Consider the following 21,106-nt stretch of genomic DNA (forward strand, 5'->3'; position numbering starts at 1 on the left):
TAAAAAATCATCAAGATTTGGAAGGTGGAGGGGGAGTTAATCCAAACTCAATGATAGCAAAATATGTTTGAACTTTATTTCTTTTTAATGGCTATTAGATGTTGAAAGTGCGGTATATAAGATTTGCTGAGAATAGAAAATTCTTCCTATTGCAAATATAACAGTAACGAGGCACTGTTGCACAGGGGAGAAAACAGATAAGCATTTCATCCTGAATATCATTCCCCTTGGACAATATAGCCTTTGGCAAGCCTGGACTGCAATGTTACCCAGGTTTTAAACAGTCAAGTTTCCAAACAAAAGGTTGTGAAAAAGGTTTGAAGCAAATATGTTTATAATTAACAACGGAGCTTGGAAGAAGCCCAACAATGAAAGCAATTCTTGTTTTCTAACCTGGAGAACAAGCTTTCTATAAACACACACAGTGAAGGAGATTACCATAGTAATGAAGCAAAGCAATGAAGTGAAACAGGATACACACACTATACTTGAAAAGGTTTCAGACTTTCAGCTATTCCCAGCCAAGACGCAAGCAATCTAGCGCAGATAGGTTCGGGATGCAACGTCAAGGGAAGCGCGTGGAGACAGCCTTGCCATTACATCAGTCTGACCCGATACGCCGCGCTCCCAGACCGACCCAGCTTCCCTCCCCAGCTATTCCTGGGTGGCAACGTCGCTGCTCTCTCTCCCGTATCCCGTGAGCCAGTGCTGCACAGAACGAGGTAGCTGAGTTGCAGTCGTTCTCTTTAGAGCGCTGTTTTCACGCATTCGTTGCTAGTTCTCTGATTGAGGCTTTAGACTGGCTATGGAAAAAAAAAAAAAAAAAAAAAAAAGAGCGTGGTTTGGGTTTTGCAAAACCCAGACCAAAGCTGTTTCAGTTCCAGGTCCCGTTTTTTTCCGAACCCTGAAAGTCAAAGCCTGGGTGGTTTGGATAAGTGCTTCTAATTCTGGCATGTCCCTATTTAAAATAAGAGGGAGGGTTTGTTTTTAAAAAGCTAAAACTAGGATGGTCCGAAATCAAGTCTCTGAAGACATTTAGGGAGGATTCAGATAAACAATACCAGGTTTTTTCCTCTCTTGCTTTCTCCTAAATTTTTCCCCTATCCCTTCCTCGCTTTCTGTTTCTCAGACGTTGTTTGCTTCCCCTCAATTTCCAATGGAGCTTGAAATTAGATTTGTTATACTTCCTTGTTCGCAAACAAAGCTCTGAACCGCAGATCTTGGTGTAAGTTACCTCCCAGAGTGAGTCACTGCACTACTCCACCTCTCTACCTGAACGGGTTGAAACTGCAATACAAATCAGCAAATGCCTTTTTGCCTCTCATCACGATTATTTGCTTGCGAGAAGGAAAATTCTGATTTCAGTCAGACAGAGGTAGAACTATTTAACTGCACTGGTTTCAGTCTCGATTTACGACAGCAGAAATTGGCCCACAATGTGGCTCAAGATAGAAACAGTATTCATTGTCACAATTTACAACTTCATCAAGAGTTAACTTGGGAACTGCAAGCTGGCAGCAATAATTCTTACATTGCTGCAAACTGTGTTTTCGTCGTTTTTGTTGATACTGGCAAAACGCTTGTTTTGGCTTTCTGCATGTTGCAGTCATTAGTCTAATATAGTATAGCCACTCTCAGAAATATTTAGGGGAAGGTCATTTTTATTCAACTGCTTATGTACTGGAAACTTAAATAAACAAGTGAGTTGAAGGCATCAGCAATCCCACTCCTTGATCCATGCCAAACTCTGATTCCTAAAATCTGGTCAGTTCAATTAGAGGAAAAGTCAAGCAGCGATTATGTCAGCTGGAGGAAAGAGAGCATCACAGTTGCTTTTACTTGAGGAATAGCTGGAATGCTGCTACTTTATAACGGCTAAATCCATAAAGCCGGAGGTGCTCAAAGACGAGCTAGAACATGCTCAGCAACTCTGATATTAGCAACATGGCTCCTCCCGTTCATACTCAGGAAAAATTCCTATGGAGATTTCACTGAAGAGAAAGGGTAGAACCATGACCATTTATTCCCAGCTGTTTAGAGTTCCTGTCAAGACAGGACAGTCTGCTTGAAAATGGTATTCTGGGGGAAGAAACCATCCACGTTTTTCATTTCTGCAAGTCTGTAATTGTAAAAGTTACAAAACAAGTCACTTGTGAGAAGTACTTATCTTTTACGCTCATTAGATTGCCATCCAGCGATGACTGAACATGATATTTAAACAGTGGTGTTTTTGCCAATGAGTTACGTGATCAACACGAACTGCTAATGTTTTCTATTCTAAACCTTCTCAAAATGTCAAGTGTTCTTGTCAGCTGAGTGGAAGTGGCATAAAAGTAACTTTTGAAGTTGCTGTTGATGAGATACCCTTGGGGAACCTAGTATATATCCTGAAATCATATTCACAATATGCTCTAATCTTCCCTGCTGCAAAAGGATTAGGCTCTTAACTCTCATTTCCATTAATGGCAATGCAGCACAGCCTGGGTCTTCCCTTCCAAAAAAGACACTGGGCATTCTTAACTAACACAAGTCTCATTTCCTGAACTTACTCAAGCTCTAAGAAAATAAAAATATAAAATAAGCTAAGGAAATTGCTTCTGAAAACCTAGGCCTGTCACAACCCTCCCAACGGCAGCACTGGTTTTTTTTTCTTTTGTTTTTTTTTTTTTTAACAAAACAAATCACCACAACCGCAGAGAAATTCACAGTTGTCTGAAACACAGTCTTCACAGCAGATGCCCTGGCTCTTCACAGTTCTGCAAGTTAAAACCTCAGTAAAAAGTAAAAAAGATGGTGCATTACCTGAGGTCCTGGTCAAGGATTCAAAAGACCAGGGTTCATGCCCTGCTTACCAGTAGATACCACACGTGAGCAGCTCTTTCCAGGACCGCGCTGAGGCCAGACGCCAGGCACCCCTGTGCCAAGGTCTCCTAGCCATGCTCGGCCGTCTCCAGAGCTCTGCAGCCACCCGCGGCACCCAGCTGGTCCTCGCTGATTTCACTCCAGGAAGAACCACGGGTTTGCAGACTTTTGCTCCAAAACCAATCTGATGGTGGCTGCCGCACTACCAGGAGCAGAACCAGCATGAACTAGCTTGCTTCTGAAGTTTCGATAAAGTAAGTAACCACTGCTGACATTATATTTCTAGCACAGCAGGCCTAACATGTAGGTGGAAGGCAAGGTAAGGCATTTGGGGAGACTCTTTCTTGACTAACAAACCATTTTTTCACTCACACTGTTTTCCAAAGTTCGAGATGGATGGGTGGATCTTCAGGGACTGCGAGCAAAGCGACTGTGTGCTTGTGATCGAATTGGGTACTTTCATCACACACAGACAGGATTCATCCCTCTGAAAGAGCCAAAAATGGCCACAAACCTCTGTGCACTGGTTGGAGAGTGAATCTGCTGTTTTATGCTGTTCTTCCATAGACAACTGTCTGGTTGCAGGAACCAATAATAGTACTTTGGACACAGATGGGGTCAAACGCTGTTTTCAGTTACATGCAACGACAGAGCAACATAATTTGGCCCAAAGCATAAGTGTTTGCGAGCGTGAGCTTTATACATAATTGCACTTCATGGATAAACTACAAATAAATATAAAAACCAGAAAGCAGGGTAAGACTGGTTATGCGTTTTATTATATCCAATTTTGTATCCGCATTTTTTCATACTGCCTCTAGCAAACATTAGTTGGGATATTGGTTCCATTAAATAAACATTTCAAAATTTGAGTACTTTCAAATTGCTAACAGCTCGTTTGCAATCAGCTAGCAACACTCAGTGCTAACGTCTCAAAAAGGAGTAATCCATGTCTAAAGCATGGATCCATGTCTACACTGGCTATCACACATGCTGAAAAGCAAAGTCAAATACTCAAACGCGTTCTGTGATGTTCAAAGATGTTGGAAGAACAAGTCGGCCTCCAAAAACATTTCAGGGTCATTACATATATTTGATCACATCTGCTCTTGTAAATACGTTATGCGCTATTGGATTTAAAAGGCAGTGCTCGCTCGGGCAATATGATACTGCACAGCACCGTGGACTCATTTACCTCGCGCTCACAAAGCGGGCAAGCGGGCTGAAAAAAACACACAGGGATAATCAGCAACTAGGCTAAGCCACACGCACCGACCTAGCGAATGTGGGTTAAGTACAGGTAGAGGAGCAGAGCCGCCACATCGAGGTTAATGAGATGCATCTGGGTTCCCCGGGCAGCCCCGCCGCAGCCGGCTGCTCGCCTAAACCAGGCAACTGGGCCAGCCGGCGACGTTGCTTAGCAGCTCGCCCCGCGAGCGAGGCCGCCGCGCACTTTCGCCGCTCTTAGCCCTGGCTGGTTAATGCTACCTTGACGTTAATAAAGCGTGGCACCGTGCAACACCGGCTAATCACCGGCAGCGCTTGAAACGCGTCGGGAGAACACCACATGAAGCAGCAGCTTTCTTCAGCGGTAATAAGGATCACGAAAGCCTCAGTGAAGCACAGAGCCACAAACCCGGCATCCCCCTCCCCGGTCAATACGAATATTTAACCGAACCATCAGAAGCCAAGGAACTGACCAGAAGCAAGAGGCTCCTGATGATCATAAGAAATAATTATATTTGCCTTTAACGGCCGTAATTTTGGGGTCATTTATTTAATCCTCACCCACAGCCATAACGAAGGAAGGCAAAGAAAACTTTCGTCTCTGCTGCGCAGTGAGGCGCAGCAGGGAGCGGCAGGGAGAATAAGGGATTTGCCCAAGGCCGCGCACGAAACGCCTGGCGTGCCTGGCTGCCAGCTCCATTCTCAAAATACATCGCTCTTTCGCTAATGGCAGCAGCTGTCTATTTGTTCTCTCACACTTCCAGAGCATCTAAGATTATTTCCATCGAAGATAATAATCTGTTCCGCCCAGTGGGAACAAAATTGGGTCATAAACGTTTAAGCTGGTCTGGTTTCCCTGAAGACTCCCGGTAGGAGCACGGTTACACGCAAGGCTGCCATTGCCGGGTTCAGTTTGGGAAGGCCGGTGCTTAGGCAACAGCAGGAGAGACGTGGGCTCAGCTCGTCGCTGCACCACGAGAGCGGCCGGTCTTCCGGCCGGGCCACGCGCTGCAGACTGCGCCGCAGCTGGGGGTTGTACGCGTGCCACAAGCCCTCCCACAAGGGAAACACAACCATTTCCCCAGCGCACGGCCGGCACGCGGGGCCGCGTGCAGAAAGGCTTCCTCTGGGACGTACAGACACCCCTCACGCAACGCGGGGTGACCCTGGCTCACTTTAAAGCATCCGGACAGCAGAGACCTGGTGGACAGCAGCTCGTGGCCACCAGGCAGACCCTCAGCACACCGGACTTTCCAGCAGGTTCGCACCCGCGCAGGACACCAGAGCCAGGGGCCACGGCAATTTTTATATCAAGATCAGCACCACTGAAGTGATCACTCTCATCTCCCTTGAAGAAACTAGTTCTGATTGTTGGGGTTTTTTTGAGCAGGGTTAGGCAGAGTGACTTTAATCCGACTGCCTACCCTTTCTTCTGCTTTTCCTAGCCTTGTCTGCCAGAACTGGCCCTTTCTGTATGTCCATATGGCTGAGATTTAACCTGTCTCAGTTTAGGTATCTTACTGAGGCAATCTGAGCTGCAGGGTAGCCACTTTGGACACCCTTATTATCAGTGAAGAAATACAGGTACCGTGAAAGGATGATTAAGCCCACCTAAGACGCTAAAAGTGTGTCAAACAGCGTAACACTGGGTCTTGTAATAACCTACAATTAGCATGCAAAGCCCAAGGCATCCACAAGTTGACAACACAGTTTAATCCCCAGTCATAAAGTAGGCTAAAATAATGATTATGGTTTAACAGTATTTTTAACAGAAGCGATGCTATAGGAAAGAAGCTGCACAAACATATTGATCTCAGCTGTGCCTCCCTGACAAGTCTGTATAGATTTTGTTTTTACGGCCCTTTTCCCCAAAAAGAACGCAGGGCTTACAACTGGGGATTTCTGCATTTGTATGTAACGGACAGTTGTGCATCAAAATGAGGGATTTGCATGTTTAACTGCCTATATTTGTATCCTCCTACCCAGTTTGCATATGCAAAGGAGAGGATTGTTATATTTATCAATGCATACATGAAAGGGAGAGAGATAAATGACCTGGTTTGCAGAGGTGCTGAGCACATGCAGTTCCCATTTATTTTAACTGGAGTGTGAAAAACAGGCCTTAAGTGACTGGCCTAAGCTCACACAATGAATTATTGTCAGTGCCAGGAAGAAAACCCAGAAATCCTTCCAGTCTAATCCTCCCCAGTCTAAACTCGAGACACCGTCTCCCCCAGAAAGAAAAGGCTGTACAACAGCCTGACCACTCTCTCATCTCCACCTTAGCTTGCTAAGAGAATAAAAAAATAGGACATGAAAAAAACTCCTGTATAATCTTTAATGACTAGCAAATAATGCCAAGTAGGGCAAGTAAATATGTGTGAAGCATTGCTCACACACCCAGCAACTTGCATGTGTGTCACAGATGGTTTTACTGAAGAGCCAAAAGAGAAAGAGAGAAAGGAAAGGAAAACAAGTTACAGTCTAGATAAAGAGGAAGATAGAAAGAGAGACAAAGGCATTTTCTAATGTAAAAAAAAAAAAATCCTTAAAAACTCTGCAAAAACTAATGGTAAAAAACATAGCACCATTCCCTCTCCTTGATAACATGTAGGCTAATCTCTACATAAATAGAAATAACAGCCCTTTGAAATGGCAATGATTTGCTTGGAAAACATTCATTAAAAACGTCCTGCAATTATTGACTCTATCATTATTTCTTGGCAGCAGCTGAGTCTCACTGCATCTTGTGTTGTTTTTCCAATGAAAAGCAAAGCATTGTTTGAAAAAAAAAAAAAAAAAAAACCAAGGACATTGTATTTGAAATATGTGCTTGGTGACATGTAGCTGATTGCCCAAAGGAATCAGGATACATATATTTGTATTATTGTACACGTGAGTAGCTTGAATCATGTACTGCTCACTCTCTTTGTTTGGATTATGCAGCTTGGCTGGGCAGCCATCCAAAAGATTCACATTAAATTCTAGCTATATTCAGCACAAAAGTCATCTAGCATCAGAGGATCAAAGTTACATCAACCAACAAGCACTAAGGAATTGATAAGCCGCTAAAATTAGGTCATCTCCTAGCAGCTGCTTTTGATGGATGAAGTAGAATTTAGCCTTAGGTTTTCTATTTAAAGATCTGTTACAGCATCTTTTCCTGCAGCTACAATGAGAACACAACAAAGTATAATGCTTCTGATTAAATGTTTAATCATTACTCTTTACTCTTCTGATTGTTTCTGCCATGCCACAGATTTACTGCACTCTGTATTTGCCGCTTTCCTAGCCCTTTTAAAACTGACGTTAAAATAGTCAAGAAGATTTTTAATTCCTAAGTTGTAAGAGCTAAGAGGGTTTTTTTTTCTTTAAATGTGGATAAAAATCTTGCAAAGCTGTTTACTTATCATTGTTAGAGAGGCAGGCTGTCACTGCGATTGAAAATGAATCTCTGTGCAACTGCATTATTACTGGGTCCATTCAGATAAAACCCTTGATCACCCGGCGTTGTATAAATACAAACATACATATCCATGCATAACTGTATTTGGGGCTACAGGAGTCTTTATGCAGTTATGATTTTCTTTGTGGTTACTTTATGGGAGATTAGTTAATTAAACTGATTGACAACAGGCTTTTAAAGGCGCTTGCTAGAGCACTGGGCTATCTTAGGTCATTAGTGGCTGGTGTTGTGATCCCTATACAAAGCGCACTGGTATACGCCCTACCAAGACCTGTTTGCGGTACCAGCGTAGTACAAATGGTGCCACCATTAGCAGGCTTAGAGAAGAGCTCAAAAAAAGAATGAACAAAAAAAAAAAACCCCAAACTAGTTTCGTATACACACAATCTGCCCTTGACTTGGTCAGAACGCGACCGAGGTCTGCTGGCTGCCGCAGGCGCAGAGTATCGTACCGTTGCGATCTGCGTAAATGAAACTAGCACAGGACTTCAGCGCCGGGGCTTTCACTGTGACATCTCCCATGTCTGTTAAAATCGCTAAACCCAGTTTAAACAATCTGGAGAAACATGGGGGGAGGGAAAAAAAAAAAAAGACTATCTGCCCAATGGAAAAGATAAAATCAACAGTGAAAGACATGCCTTTTCAAGTCAAAAAATGGTGGGGGGGAAAGACTGAAAAATATAGTACATGGCAATGCCAAATAAGATATGCAACTTATCTTTCTATACATTATGGACATGGACACGCTGCTGTACAGCAGCCAAACCCTGCTCCCTCGTGCCAGCCCAGTAAGTGGGGCTGCTGGTGGGGAAGTTGCCCATGGGACAGAAGCCTCCAGTGCATTTCGGCTCCAAATGTGGTATGCCAATCCCACCTGCTTGAGAAAGCAGCATTAGGCACTATAGTTCAAAATCTAGACCTAGCTGTTTCCAGCTACACACAGCTACTTCAATTAAAACCCTAAACTGGGGCACGGGGAGAGCAGGTAGCATGTCTGGAACAGACAACATATCAGAACCTCTTCTTTTTCTTTTTTTTTTTTTTTTTTAAAGAAAAAAGCTTTATGAGCAGAATTTAAATGAGTTTAATTTACCGGTAGTGCTTAGTACTGCAGTCTGCCTGGATCATAAGCTAATCAGCTTTTCCTTTTGCAGAGGACCTCCGAGAAAAAAACAAGCCAGGCAGCCAGCTTGTAGGTGCCGAACTGGCTTGCGGAGGAGGACATCTGGCTGCACAGGGACGCTCTGAGCCACAGAATTCACACCTTCATAAATTTTCGACACCCTCAGTCGAACACTGTCCGTCATAACATCTGCTGTCTTACTGTGCTATGGCCACACTTTTTTCCTATTAAGGATATCTGATATTATTACTGAGTAAAACTTGGGATTTAAGCTTTGACAGGCCTAATGACAAGTGGGAGAAAATATGCCTTCCCTGCCTTCCAGCTGCTCTTCTTGGGTCATCTTAGCATTAATACCCTTCTTGTTTATTTGCTTACTAACGGAGTTACCTCATCATCTACTAACAACTGGGTGCTCAAGGCAAAATGAGAAACCAGAACGCAGCAAGAGTTTGCTTACTTTGTGACCTTACATCCTTGACATAAGGAAAAAAGATAACGCCCTCTACAGTAAACCAAAAGATCTGAACCCTTTTCAAGGGACTACAGGAACACATTTGCCCTAGGCCTGCGCATTTGCATGGGAAACTCCCATTATCCTGGTCACTTTTTTGGATGATAGCTATAATTTAAAGTTGGACCTATTACTGAATCTTCCCTTCTCTATAGCTATGCTATTTCTTGACAGTGATGAGCATTATCATAAATCAGAGTAGCTGAGTAGACATATTATACTGAGTCCGATATTAATACTGATATTGACGCAGCATTCTTTAGTCCATGACCACAAACTCAATCTGAATTGTTCAAGAACTGATCTGAACTATTATAAAAACATCCAATTTGCCCATTTATCATTTGACATTTTGAACAATTGCCTATTTTTCTTTGAAAAATTTTTTTAAAAACTTCAGGAACTTAAAGGTCTTTCTTTGTCCAACTTTTTTCTTATGGCCATTCGATGCAACAAACTGTGCGAAAATGAGAATTTGGGGATATCTGAAGGAGGAACATCTGCCTTTTTTTTTTTTATGCTGCTATTAGCTTTATTGAATGTTGCTAACCTTTAAAAGTTAAATGAGGAAGAAATGAGAAACTGAAAAAAACAGAAATTCATGTAAGAAAAGAATTCAATGCAGTCACTTCTCCTTTCCTTCCAGTTAGTCATAAAAAGGGGGAAAGAAAATAACCCTTCCCACTCACTCTCCCTCACATTTAGGGAATTTCTGATCAGCATACCTGTGGTATCTAGTTTTGAGAACACATTAGGTATGTTTGTAAATAACAATAATATTATTATTACAATAAGTAACATTTTATTGCTAAGTAAAGTGAAATTAAGCAAAATTAAATTACATTTATACCAGCTCTGGTCCTATTCACCAGGCACAAAAGCGCTAGCACTTGTAGATCCTCTCACTAGCCCATATGTGCTTGCTGTGCATTACACTCCAAAGCACAAACCACGAGCATGCTGACAAAAGTCAGTAAGAAAAGAAAAATTGTGGTTACTCATCTTCTCAGATGAGAGGACCAGCTTCTTTTAGGCCTCCTTGTGCATGTGAGAAGACTTGCACCCTCCTATCTGAGCCTCCATGGAAGGGCAAACTGTCTCAGTGCCACCAAAGAGCTGAAGGTTTGGCAAGGAAAGATCTGGTCTTCTACAGGTGAACAAATGTCGTGCAAGGTCTCATTGCAGAGATCCCTGCTGGCTAGCTTAAAAATCTTAACCGGATGATCAGTGTTTCTTTGTCATGTTTATGAACTGAGCAGAGCTCATTGCTTGTGCAGTGTGTAGTACAGAGCAGTGCCCAGCTATAAAAACCAACTCAGAAAGGGGAAAAGTGTTTATAGAAAAAAGGCCCATTATGCACTGCCACACTTTGATGGGTCACTAATTTAAGCAAGTCATAAGGAAGATTTAAGTCAGATAACAGTGCGAGGTTTGGCTTTAGGTCATATGCTTTGTGGAATCAGCAGGGCCAGCTGTCTTTGAGAAGGAGCTACGGTTATTTTCTATACTCACAAACTAGGCCGGAGAAGAAAACTGTGAAAGGAACAATGACGCTACCAAAGGGAAGTCCTTGAACATGAGGAAATTAAGGACCAGGCTTCAGCTTTTCCATTCCCTGTTAATTTAACCCTCCCTCCACATCCCAAGCCCAGGCCCTGTGACAGTGCTAAGTAGCACAGTCTCATACCCACATGTGAGTACATAATATATAATACATGGTCATACCTTCGTCTTCTACTGGATCTCTGCCTTAGCCCACAGAACGGGCAGTTACTCAATATTTACATTTATCCTACTCATTTAGCATGTGATCTCAGGTGTCATTTACTGCATGCCTTTCAAGCCCTACGCTCAAAACAGAATTTTATTTTTCTTGGACTATTCCCTGGCTCTTACAACACTTTGTTTTTTTGTTTGTTTGTTTTTTTAAACAAACCTGAATACATTTACTATAAGTGAGATATCATTACTACCGTTTTTATACGCCAAAAAACCCACGTTTCAGCGAGAACAAAGTCAAGGTCTGCTAATCTGTCTCTTCACCTCTATTTCTCGCCCATTCAAATGACTGCATCGCACCAGAGCTGCCATCCTCCTTCCCCGGCCAAGCCAGTAAGAGTGATCCCTGGGGAAAAAAAAAAAAAAAGGTCACTGGAAGGACAACATCTCCCCTTTTGGGTCCAGTTTTCAGCTTCAGATAACTGCTGGGAGCAGCAATTTCAGGGGAAATTACCAATGAAAGGTCTCTCCCTTGAGGTGTACCTGTGTGGGAGGGTGTGGGGGTCTTGAAATAGGAAACTAGAATTTCCCCTTGCCTTTATATGTAACCCTTTGATCTTCCTTTCTACTCTGCAACTTGTTGCAGTAGGTGTAGAGCCCATCTGGATGTGCCCCGCACCCATTAACTTTTCCCAGCTGCTTCTTCAGAGGCAGAGAGGCAGAGGGTGGTTTAGAAGGGAATAACCAGACTAATGTAAATGAGACCAAGAAAAAAGAAAAATGCTGGCTGAATACAAGGGAAAAAGTTATCACTGTCAGGAAGTTATTAAAATTTGGTTTAGATATTCAAGTGAAATGGTAGAAGACCCTCATTTGAAACCCTTGAAAATCAAGTGGGCAAAACAGCCATTTTACATGGGTGCCCAGGAGGTGATGTGAACAAGTCCTACCAGACCTTTTCCAGTTAAGATTTCCAGGATTAAAACTTACTCTTGTAATGCTTCCAACTGCCTATATATGCTCTGCCTAACTGTAGTGGTCAAGAAAGGGACATTCACAGCTACTAAGCAGGAACCTTTCCCACTTATTTGCAATAGCAGTAATGAGTACACGAAATATTTTACATCGCTTTTCCTTGCCATATATTGCAATTATTCTGTTATTCATCAAATGTATACAAATTCCTTTTCATATGTAAATACACCATTTGCTTCACAGCTCTAGCCAAACAGTTGTGCGGTGCTTTGTCAAGAAGATAATATATTTAATCACTGAGTGCCTTGTTTCCATTGTATCGAACAGGTGTTGTTTAATAGCACAGCCATTGTAACATTATATTCATTTATTAATGTGAGTGTAACGAACATATTGTAGAGACATGAATGTGCTGGTCTCATGGTTGGGGTTAGTGGTTTCTTATGATGTGGTATGTGGAGGATAGTGGCTTAGATTCAGAGCTGCAGAGAAGCAGGAGTTCATTATAGCAAGTCTAACTGATGTGGCTAGTTTTGGCCTTTGCTTACTTTTGAAAAGCTGAGAATACATGAAAGACTTCATTGAAAATGTGCAAGTTATTCAGTGTGGTTAATTCTACATTGGCTTCATTCCCACCTTCTTTCAAGACTGAGTATGCGACCGTGCTTTCCGAAATAGCAAAAACAATCTGCAATAGATTCAAGTTGCTTTAAGATACATACACAGTCCCTCCAGCCTGGTATCCTATTTCATGGAACGACCTGTCTTCAGAGATGATGGAGGAAGTCAGTAGGTGATCAACTAAAACTATGTAGCAATGCTTCCTTGGCTAGTGTAATCACAGACGCTTTGCTTCTTTATTTATTCATTTTTACACACACTGCCACATTTTTAAGAGTTACTGCTCTGAGTGCTCCCTACTTAGAGCTGCAGCTCAGCCAGCTGGCAAGGGGACTACAACTGCACAGGCAAATCAGGTGAATAAGTGGAGTAAGTTAAGCACCTGATTTTTCTTACTGCATTGAAATCACCCATTTAGCATCAGCCCTCAGGGGGCCACAACTCAGCCCATTTGGCTTATAGAGCTCAAGTGCCTCCTTCAGTTTGTTTGGACACAAACATCTCGCCTTTTTTCTCAAAGTGCTTTATGTTAACCATGACACCTGACAGTATCAAACTCTACGGGTCATTATGTAGTGCATTAGAAGTATTGTACTCTTCCCTTTTGGAAACTGTGCCTTTGAACTTCATTGCATGTACTTACGTGATTGCATTAGAGAAAAGATCAACAAATGCAACTAAACCATCACCTCTGTACTATCCCGTTGGTTACATGACATATTTTCGCTTTTGTCTTGTTTGGCAAATGAACAATCTCAATCTTGTTAATCTCTGTTTGTACAAACACGCTTCCATCCATAACGCTAACTGGCTCTAGCACAGCACTTTCTATCAGTCAACCTTAAGCACTTTCCTGGTAAAGCAAGTGACGTTATCCCATTAATGATTTTCATTGCTTCTTTCTGGACTCTGTCAGTTCACACTATTTTACTTTTAGTGGAAGGCCCAGAGCATAACAAGGTAGCTAGGAAATAAAATACCACGTAATACTGTGAAAACATTTTCTGCATTCTTCCCTTGATCCTTCTTTAAGTTGTCACAAGAGATTGATCGAATGCCCTCATGAACAGTTGCCCAGCTTTTCCTCTTTCTCAGACTGAAAAATATTTCGGCCCCGTTTTCTACTCACGAACACCAGCTTTGCAACTATCTCACTCCATTTTCACTTCATACTTACAACTGAGTAAACGAGAGGAGAAATTGATCCATTACCTGCTTGTTTTCCATTTTTTTCCCATGGGACTTGAGATCAAGGAGGAGAGAGCTTAATTCAAGCAGGAGAGAGATTACTTTTGGTTTCAAGATCGGTTATGATTCAGAGAGAGGGCAAAAGCCCCGGTATGATGATCCCACGGCCCCAGACCTGAGAGCTAAGCGTGGAACTGAGGGACAATGCTTGACTTGTACCATTGAGATGTGGTTTGACTTGCCCCTTGCTATAGGGGACACAAGAAAAATTTGGACTTCAAACTCCTTTACTCCACTGATTTGCTGTCTCTTACTGTGTCAGCTATAACCATCATGCCTTTGCTCTCAGATCAGACTCTGCTCTTGATCTCAAACCTATTACTGTGTTTTATCCTTTTAACTTAGGCAGCAGTGTCAGTCTTGCGGTCCCTCTCACTTCCTCCTCTCTTCCCTATACACCTAATTTCTTCCACGAAAGCTGATTTTCTGGAGCTGTCTCCCAGACCTAGTACAGGTCAGACAGGGCAAGCAAATCGTCATTCAAAGCCACACCAGTTTGCGTTGCGCTGTAGCGCTGACATCCAGCACAGATGCTCATATTAAGTTAAAGGCTCCTGCCTCAGTCAAGGCCTGGCTGGATACCATACGAGCACATCCTGAAACACGGACTCTTCCCAAAGTGATTTGTCTGTCCAACAAGGGTTGACAACGGCTTTGTCTTGGGCAGGAGGCGATTTGCCTGCTGTTACAAAACAAGAGAGCCAGAAAGCCAGGAGCAAAAGCACCTTTTGGCTTTCCAGCATAATACTGTGTCTGACAGGCCATGTCAGGCCATGTCATTTAGCTGTCTTTTCCCTGAATTTGTTATTAACCTGAACGAATTTTACACCCCGGCTGCACAGCAGCCATCAGCCAGGCCTCCTGTAAAATACCCAGAGCGATAGACCAGAGGTGCTTGCTAGCAGTTCAGCTACTGTTCTTCCCTGGGAGGATGCAGACAACTGTTCTTTGGCTCAAATGATTCATTACACACGTTGTTTTATCACTTCTTTTCTTTGCTAATACCTCAGCTTTGTCACCTGCAAAGTGAGACCTCAGGACAGGTTTTTAAGCATGCCTGTCATGTAAACCAGACTAAAAACCACCTTCTCCAGGGTGAAACTGAGAGCGCAGCCAGGTTTACCTGCAGGATCAGTCTGCAACCGGGACTTCAAAGGTAGAGATGCCAGGGACTGCTAAATCCATACACCGCCCTGAGCAGACTTCGCTCAGACACCTTTACTATACAGTCACGAAGGCTAAAATACGGCTGCTTTGTAGCTGAATTGGAAGTGAAGAAGAGTAGTTCTCCAGTTTCTCTCTTGCTAAAGACAGCGTAAAACTTCCAATAGAGTCCTCCAAACTAACTGTCCGGTGACATATAAGGCAGAGCTGGGGGGCTTCCTGTTACATGTCAGAGAGACATACGAGACCTCACAGTCAACATTCATATTTTACAGGTTGCCCTTCTATCCACACCAGGAAATAACACCAGTGACTGCAGCAAAAGCTTTTCTTATTTGGTGGAAAAATATTCTGGTGTTGGCTCATGAGTAAAGAACACTCTTTTACCATGTGTGGAAATGAAACGAGAATATTTTTAAATGAACAAAGAGAGATCCCTGATTGATAGAAAAAGGCAACCATATTCTACTCATAGCCTTGTGCCTACCAACGACATCAGCCAACTTTTCCTGAATTGTCAGCAACGTAGCTAAGAGCAAACTTTGGCCAGTAACTATGGTGCATCTTATCTTACTATAAACAGAACTGCTAACGTGCTGATACCCAGGCACAGTCACATGAAAACAGCAGAGCAGCTAAGGAAGCAAGATGAATGATAGGAGGTTTTTCAGAAATATTCTTCCCTAAACAATAGAGATTCTCTGTGCAAAAGCTCTCCAATGGGAAGATCAATACCTTTCAACTATTGCTGCAATAACACTATTCTTCATTAATAGACTAAACCTATTAACATTGCACTGCTTCATGTAAGTGATATCAAAGGCACTACACCATTTGAAGAACAAATGTCTCCAATTTCATCTCCTGTTCATCCTGAAGGAAATCATGTTATTAAAAAATACCACAGACAACTTTTTACATTTTCTTTTTCAAAGATGTATGAAGACTAAGGAAAGCTCAAGGACTTCTGCAGTGAAACTAGAGCCTATACAGTAGAGGGTAGAGCCTACACAGTAGAGGGAGATGCAGTGATCTTGGACAGTATAATTCCGTTTTTCTGAAAAATTCAACTACGCCTGAAGTTATGGGACATACATGAGTACAATACAGCTGTTGTATGGTCGGAGGCACAGTGCAAGGGAGACTTAAGTTGTAGGGGGGGCTAAAATGATGTCACTAAACATAGCCATCGTTAAATTATTTTTAAAGTTTTAAGATAGAAACATGATCCTACTAGTCAACAGTTACTGGATCAGCTGGGAGGATCCACTGGCAATATAATTCAGGACAGAGACATTCAACACTTTGCATATGAACCTTAAAATAAGCAGAAACAGGGGCAGGATTCCAGAATTATTTTTAAAAACAATTTCCTAACGACCCTCTCTACCAGTGCTCCACGACACTCCCTGATAACTGCTATGGTCTGGCTGTCATGATCTCATCTTGAATTCTCATTATGTAATAAACTAAGAAAAAAAGTCTTGCCATCAGGCTGGAAAAATCTTAGACCCTAGACAGAAAGAACACTCACAGCTTATACATATTAGCTGTTACTTTTTCTTCCATCAGCTTCCTAAAACTTCCTTGCTTAAAAAAAAAAATTGCGCTTTTTATTTTATTACTTTGTTTCTCTGTTGATTACTGCCCCATCACATACAGGTTAGAATGTGACAGAATGAAATAAATGGCATAACAAGACTTTCCCTGGTTCTGCAGCAACGCTACACCTGGCACGTTCAGCAAGGAAACTTAAGAGCAGGAGGTGCGCTGTATCAACATGTAAAATGAGGCTCGGGAAAGGACGAGACTCAAGAAACAGGACCCCAGAGCAGAACCATTTGTTTGAAATATCTATCATTACCTGAGGCTACTGTGATGATGTATATGAAAAAAGTACTTAAAAAAAAAAAGAAAGAAAAAAACTTTTTAGAAGTGATCCTAATCATCAGGTTTTGTTTACCCATCTTCAGTCAATCACTCCTCAGACTTTTAGCTAATGAGCTAAAACCCTTCTCAAATTATGCAACGCTCCCGAAAGAGCTTTCATATTACAAATGGATTTTTTCCAGGCATCACATTGCCATGTGGCCCCAAATTATCAACTGACCTGCATTAATCCAGAAGTTGTGAAAAGTCATTAGGCAACCCAGCAACAGAGCTACAGGAGCAGAGGTTAGTCATTACTGTGCCCCTAACTGAAGTGACAGCACTAAAATCACATTAGAGAAGAATTTCAAAAGGCTACACCTACTGTGTGTAAGTAAAGAACTGAGATGAAGTGTTAATTGAAAGTCAGAGAACTAGCAAGTTATGAAAATAAGATTAGAAGAAGAGTTACAGAGGAAAGAGAGAGACTCAGCTGATTAGAGAGAAATTATTCATAAGACCAACTGCCGTAATTTGGAAAAACTCCATGAGCATCCCATTTGATATTACCATATTTACGCTAAATTCAACTCTGTGAAAGACAATTACTGAAGATGCTAAATCCCTACACCGGAGAACTCGCAAGGGCACACCGGCCATGCCTGACATTTAGGACAAAACGCCCGGAGGCTGCACTGTTCCCTCTACTTGCCCCCGACGCTCCTCCATTAGTGCCTGGTGGTGGCACGCTCAGAAAGAAACCTGGGCTGCCCTGAACAGCACTGAGGAGCCATTGTGTTACCATGGCTTGCTTAACTTCCGTGTTTCAATGTTATTTTCGCTCCATGCCTTGGCAGCCACACGATAAAAATCAAAAACGCTGTATGTGTGCGCGCAAGCACATTACATTAGTGTCACATGAGCAGCAGACAGAATTCTGTCCCAGAAATAAATGCACTATCAGGCTCAAGTTTTCTAAAAGCGCTCTTCCCCATCTGATGCTCGTTTGGGGAAAGACAAATCAGTTTGTCTTACTGGAAGATGCAGCGGAAATTTGCTTCAATAAACTTGCCCCCACTCACTTTCCCTGTGCTGCTGCCTTCCTATATACAAAATAACCATGGTATCCGGAGCAATTTGTGCTCCGTTTCTTTCTCCTCCTCTGCCCTAATACCCGCATTAGTTTATGCTGGAGCTTCTGGCCTCAGGACGACAGCACTTCAGTGCACAGCGTTATCGGAGCATTACCCTCCCCTGTAGGCTCTGACTGGCCTCTGGGTGATGGACAAGGCAAGAAACGAGAGCAGTAAGAAACAGCAATGATTATTAGCTGCCAAATCCCAGGCAGGTCAACACGGCAGCACAACGCAGGGAAACGCCAACTACCTTTAAACAAGTCGGTTCTGACGCCGGGGCGCCCTTGGCAGTGCAGCCCCGCATCCCACGCAGGCCAGCTATGGTGCTTCACAGCCTTGCGAAGGACAGCACAGTGACCATGGGTCTTTGGGAAGCTGCTTTGTTTGTCATAGCACCACATATAACAACCTATGAGGATGTCAAAAAAGTGCCAGGCTTGAACAGGAATTGTTCTCTCCTGGCAGTGCCAGCAGCAGTGACCTGCAGGCCCCAACAAGCCACCCACAGCTCTGGGGCCTTACAGAAGGACAAGTTCTGGTGTGGCCACGACAAGTGGTAGACAGCGACTTCTACAGAAAGCTACTTAAATATGTCTTTGCAGCACCTGGTTGCTGCAAAGTCACTCAGTGCCTTTGAGCAAGCCAGAGCTCTTGAAGAAAGTGTTTCTTCCCTTTGAAAATGGAATAATGTTTACTTAGTGGAGTAAACCTCGGAAACACCAATGATCGCCCTGTGCTTTGAAGTTCACGCACATCATCTTACCACAGTCACGCCCATTTCTTTTGCTGCTTTGCACATGAACAAGAAGTTATTCCACGAGCATCAAAATGCAACCTGGTTACTTACAGCGGGCAAGTCTCTGTCCCACCAGCTTGCTTTCCCCAGTGAACACTGCCCAAACCCACCCCCATTCCCCACTGCATCCCTAGCACATACGCAATACGCACAGGACACCGTGTGCTGGACAAGGCAGGGAGCTCCCTGCTGACTGTGCACGTACCCATGCAGCTAACCCTGTGGTCTCCCTGCCTTCCCCACCACACTACCTTTGCATCCCTTCCTCTAGGCAGAAAGCAATTTTCACAAATCTAGTCAAAACGTAATTATCTGTAATCCCTCTTCAAGCTCAGTTGAAAACCGAGCAAGCTCAGAAGCTACTTGTAAGGGGGACTAACAGACCGACAGGTTGCTGACAGAGAAAGATTGCATAAGCCTCATTTTCTTACGAAGCCAAGCTACAGAAGAAAGAGGAGATTCAAAATGATATGCTGCAAAGACTATAATTCATTCACATTATACAAGCTACTAGAGAGTGGCTTTATTAGTTTTACATAGCAACAGAAAATATGAAAAAGGAGGGCTGGTCCCTCATCATAGTTGGGCCAGCAGTCCTGAACCAGATTATAGGTCTTGGGAGCAAACGTAAATTCTTAACAACAACATTGGAGAATTTGATTTAACTGTTTAAACCTACAAAAAGTTGATTAAACAATCTCATCATTTGGATTTATCCTCAGCTGGTTATAAAGCTAAGATCCATTATTTTAACTGTTTTAGCCAGTTAACCTAAAGGCTAATTAATCACACAGCTCTGCTTTTATGTTACGGTAATGCTGATGACCCTTCTGAACTACCGTAGAAGTAACACAGTCCTCCTCAGGAACGTTCTTGTCTGTACAATTCAATCTACTGCCCACAGCCAAATTCCACCGTGAGGCTCTTTTGCAGTGGTATATACACTTTACACTTGGGTAGTATATACACTTCAGTTTTTACATGTACAAGCTTTCTGTTTAATGTAAGTTGCTCGTTCCATTTGTGGTTGCCATCAAAGTACTTAACCTTGTTTGAAACCTCAGTTTTACGCAGCACTGAAGAGTCACCTCAACAATATTGAAGCCTATGCATTTCTGATGACCTGCATCCAGCCATTTTAAGTCAACAAACATGTCTTTTCCCTGACCCTTTTGAGCTTTTGTTCAAAAGTTTGAAGGCTGCTTACTGACAAGTGATTTGTTTCCATTAGAACATGCCTCATTCCAGCCATCCGTGACCATTTTGTACTTAGGGCTTTATAACCAGCACGTCTCAACATTCCTAAAATCCCAGAGAGGATCTGAAAATAGAATAAGAAATGAGCATTTAAATTAAAAGCAACAGCCCTTGCATGAAGCTGCCAGGTTTTTATGGTAGATAGTGTCTTTTTGCCCACCCCCACTCTCTCTACTCCCCCTTCTTCGCAGGGTTGTAAGCCGCATTTTCCATAATATTTTGCAATGCCACCTAGGGTTACATTCACTCTATTTATAGGAGCCTGTTTTAAAGTGAAACAGGTGTCAGATTGAATGAGGCTGTTGTCAACATACACGTCCTCTCGGGGAGGGGATGGGAGGTTTACTACTTTCTGTACTTGGGGGATTTACAGTTTAATCGCTAATCTCTCTGTGCAGGGTTCAGCAGGAGGAGGGGGAAGAGCAGAAGAAGAGAGGAAGGAAAGGTTAGCTTTGTGCTGAGGCTAACCTTGCAACAACCCTCACCCGTCACCACGCAACTGGATCTTTTCTTTTTTTCCTGTGCCGAAACTGAACCGAGTGCTTGAGAAAGGGGTTGGATCGCCTGCAGGATTTCGTTCCTCAGGACAGACAGCCACGAAACAGGCAGAAGCAGAGGAGAAGACTCCCATCCCACCTGCCCTACTCCATCCGTCCCACCAGAGACCCCTTCTGGGGCACAAAGACCATCGCAATGCCTCCATGCCTCCCCAACTCACGCCAGCCTTGTGGTTATTACCAGCTAAACAATACAATTAACATAGCATTTAGGAATTCTGGGAGGAGGGACAGCATGGACCACTGTGCCAAGCGGTGTAGCAACAGCACCAGAAAAAAGAGTCCCTGACCCACTGAGCTCAGTCAGACCAAAAAGGCAGTGAGCACGTGAACGGATTGAGGGTGTGGGGGTGGCATGGAAAAATGAGATAACAGTTTTAAAGAGAATTTAGTGAAAAGCAGAAGTCACAGCTGGTTGCTTGCCTTCACTTTGACTTGCACGTTAGCCATGCTTATTGCCTGTGTAACGATTCCTGAGCACAACAGAGGCCACTAAGACACTTCACATAGGCCACTCACAGCTCATAAATTGCAATGACTACTAATCACTACCTATACCAAACTGAAGTTCT

At 43.0% G+C, this 21,106-nt stretch overlaps 1 protein-coding gene across 1 annotated transcript in view; it reads right to left on the bottom strand.

Moving 5' to 3' along the window:
- Positions 1–21,106, bottom strand: part of LOC138064054 (tubulin polymerization-promoting protein family member 2-like) — a 78,305-nt gene that overhangs the window by 35,778 nt on the left and 21,421 nt on the right. The window contains exon 5 of the mRNA XM_068924782.1: positions 11,236–11,317. The gene's annotated coding sequence lies outside the window, so the exon portion shown is untranslated. The remainder of the gene's footprint in view (positions 1–11,235; positions 11,318–21,106) is intronic.

The sequence above is a fragment of the Struthio camelus genome, chromosome W, assembly GCF_040807025.1.
Source record: "Struthio camelus isolate bStrCam1 chromosome W, bStrCam1.hap1, whole genome shotgun sequence".
Lineage (NCBI taxonomy): Eukaryota > Metazoa > Chordata > Aves > Struthioniformes > Struthionidae > Struthio > Struthio camelus.